The following is a 3,745-nucleotide window of genomic DNA, read 5'->3' as shown; positions in this document are numbered from 1 at the left end:
AACCTAGATTTCAATTCCAAGGAAACACATACTTGGCCATGAGGGAATGCTTGAAAAAAAAAAAAGTCAGGCTTAAGCCACTTGACAGGAAAATAAAACAGCCAAGGAACATTCAAATATAATGATTTATATCCTCCCCCCACCAACCCACCTCACTCCCAGTATGGGTCAGGGTGTACACAGACTGGACATGGTCTATACCAGGGTGCGTGTCCCAGCCAGGGCTTCCATTTCACTTAACGCTATTTCACACCCACGATCCCATGCCTGGATGCAGCCGGATTCTTACTGCACGGTGCTGCCTTCGGGTTGCTATGCCAATCTCATGGATGCTTCATGGTTTCCATGCTCTTGGGCTCTTGGGTTGCTTGAGGTGGCTGTTCTGGGAATACGAGGATTTTTCTTCCATTATTTATGTGAGCAAGTGCCTGTTCATTTCTCACAAAGAAATGGAAGTTTGATTGATTTCCTAAACGTAAGAACAAGATTGTCCTGCAAAAAACATTTAAGATTGACCAGGAAGGGCGACCACCATCTACTGAAACACAAGCCCAGGAGTCTGTAAAGCTTTCCCAGCAAAGGGAATGAATGAACAGCTATCCTATATAATATTTGCTCAGCACCTTATAGTTGACAAAGGTTTTCACTTAGCTCATTGGATCTTCACAATAGCCCCGGAGAGGAAGACAGGGAGCACATTACATGGATTATTAAAACCCCACATTTTCCCCCTTCCTAACCGTTAATGGCTCTAAAGGCTTAAAGTCACTCCAGGGCGGTCAGAGAGTTTGTGGAGGATATCTCAGGTCTCCAATTCACTCATGCACATATTTAAAAAACATTTATCCGGAGCCTAGTACCAAGTAAATGCAATGGCCGAGGGTACAAAGATGAATAAAACACTAAAACACGGCGCCAGGCAAGAAGATCGCGTTCTAGCCTGGGGGAGAAAGCCACAAGTAAACATGTCCCTGCTTTGCAAGGTGATGAGAGCTCCAGCGAAAGGAACACGATGCCGACCACGTTTCTATCTGATGTCTTGCCTAACACCGGCTCGGTTGTTATTTACATTGTCTGTTCTCCGAAGCGGGAGTAGGGGGCTTAGCCGTGCGCCTTGGGTCAGGTCTCACTGCGGGGATCGCACGCGTTGTGGGTGGGGACAGGACTGTCCCTCTTTCGGCAAACAGGCACATATGTCCCGGGGTGCCGAGCTTGCCGGGGGTCCGCACACAGGCTCCCTGATTTCCCTCCCCGAGATAACCGGGGTCCCTGTCTCTGGAGCAGCGGCTTTCTCCCGCCGCAGCCGCCGGCTCGGAGAGGCAGGCAGCTCGCTGTCCGCGGTGACACCGGGCGGCGAGGTTTTGTCTCGCCGGGGCATCGTCCAACGTCCGCGAAAGCCCGCGAACGAGCGCCCCTTCCCTGCGCATCCCCCTCGCCCACAGCCCGGCTCCGGAAACCACAGCCCCTTCCTCCAAAACAACGCGCCAGCCCTGCTTTCTGGCTCCCCGGGTTCTTTTTATGCATTTGGACATTTCCCTCCCGAAGATAGGTTTCACAGTAATTTTTAGTTACACAACAGATGCACAGAAACGTTCTCCTTTAGAAAACAAAATTATATGTATGCATGTGTGTATATATGTATGTATAGGGTGCCTCCAGCGACGCGGCGAAACCCGGCGGGACCCTCGCCCCGCGCCCCGCGGGTGCTGCTGACAGCCGCGCGCTGGTCTCCGCGCCGGCCCGGCTGCCGCCCTTTGTGAGCGCCGATACCGGCTTTGTGTTTCCCTTGTTTGCTATCTTTCCTTTGCAAACTCGGCGCTTAGCACGGGGAAGACGCTCGGAAAATGCACGTGTGTGTGTAAAGTTTGTTTCATGCGGAAACAATTGCGGGGATCGGGGCCGTTCCCGGGTGCTGGGGCGATTTTCCTTTGTTAAGACTACACTCTCGAGTGCGGCCCGGCGGCCCCACGGTGGTCAGGGGCCACCCTGACTCGCCCCGGGAAGGGGAACCCGGTGCCGCCCCAGCTCCGAGCCCCTGGGGAGGCGCGGCTGCCCAGCTCCACGACCCCGACCCATTCGGGCCCGCGCGCCCGGCCCAGGCTGTCTCTGGCTAGGGCTTCGGCCTCTGGGCGCTGCGGGGGTGACCTCGTGCGGCCAGTAGGGAGGCCTCCTACGGCCCGTGGTGTGGCCCCGGGCAGGACACCCCGCAGGACTCGGGCCTCGCTCGAGGGGCGATCACCTGGCCCCTGCTTGCCGCGTTCGGGCTCGGGCGACTCGATTCCAACGCGCCCCAGCGCAGCTCTGCCCAAATCCCGCCAACCCGAGTCCGCAACCAAGTGCTTGGGTGGCGGGGGGCTCCCCGACCCAATTCCAGGGCGGGAAAGCGGGCTGCGGGTGCGGGGGGCGCGGGGCCCGGCTTGGCACACGGGCGCGCGGGCCCACTAGGCAGGGAGAAGTGGATGGGGGCGGGGGGCTGTCAAAGTTTCGGGGAACTTTTCCACTTGAGATTGTACAACCCTGCAGTGCCCCCTACAGAACGCGGCAGCCGGGCAGGTCCCCACGACCCCCCAACTGCGGGCGGCGGCACGGCCCAGGCGGCTTGCAGCTCTAGCTGGAGCTTTTGCTTCCCCCGCACCACCCCCCCCCCCCCCCGCTTGTTTTCCTGATACTTTTTTTTTTTTTTTTTTCAGAATTGGAAAAAAAAACAACAAAGCGAGCGCGAGCCGCCGCCTGCAGTGGAGCGTGCTCGGCCTCCAAGAGGCAGTCGTCTCCAACTTTTCCTCTCCCGCCCCAACTCCGCGCGCCTCAAACTTCGGCTATGCTGGAGCCCAAATCTGCCTGCCGCTCGACTCCACTCTGACAAGCGCGCCAAGGCCCCTGGCAGTTGTTTGCAACGTGGGGCCCACGTTCTCGAGGCCCAGGCCTGCCCAAAGGCACGCTCTCAGCGCCTGGGCCCAGTTGGCAAGGGGGAACCCAGCGTCCCGGCTGCACCCCGGGAGAGGGCGGAGCGCTCCTGTGCCCCGGGGCAGGGGGGTAGGGATCTCCCGCGCCCGGAACGTTGCGAGCAAGCCTTGTGAACGTCGCAGGGGGGCACTCTCGAGAGACGGACAGGAAGAGGGCCAGGGGGGAACGCCAGAACCCGGGACCCACAGCACGGAAACGGCCCCGGGGCTGAGCAGCAGTCTGATCCGGGGATGGAGGGAGCCGGAGAAGAGGAGTGAGGAGGCCGTGGAGGCAGGCTCTGCTGCCCTCCTGGAGGCCGGCAGCCTGCTGTGGCAGTGGAGGACCAGGCCACCCATAAAGGGAAGGGGTCAGGAGGTCGGGGCCCCCGCCTTAGAGGGCTCAGACCAGGCCCCAGCAGGAAGCAGCAGGCCTTCAGGGCCCAGGCCTGGCTCGGTTGTCCAAAGGGGGCCCTCAAGCAGGCCTCTCAGGCCTCTGAAGGGCAAACTGAGCCAGAGGCAGGCCTGAAAGCACGGCCCAGACGCGTGTGAGCCAAGTTAGACATAGGAGGTTCGGGCCCTAGGGGGTGTGAGAGACTGATGTGGTAGGGGGCTTCCGAGTCTCCCAGTCCAAAGCCGGATTGGCCAGTTAGACGCTTGTAGATCCAAGGTTGGATTGGGGAGGGGGTCTCTGGGAAGTTGGCTAGCAACGCAAGGATTGGGGGGATTTAAGTGCTTAGAGATCGAAGGCAGGCCCTGGGTAGGGGGAGTCAGACAATTGGAAAGCCGAGGTGTTATCTGGGGAG

Source organism: Cervus elaphus, chromosome 23, assembly GCF_910594005.1.
Source record: "Cervus elaphus chromosome 23, mCerEla1.1, whole genome shotgun sequence".
In the NCBI taxonomy this organism is placed as follows: Eukaryota; Metazoa; Chordata; class Mammalia; order Artiodactyla; family Cervidae; genus Cervus; species Cervus elaphus.
The sequence above is the reverse complement of the archived record's forward strand: the minus strand, read 5'-3'. Positions refer to the sequence as shown.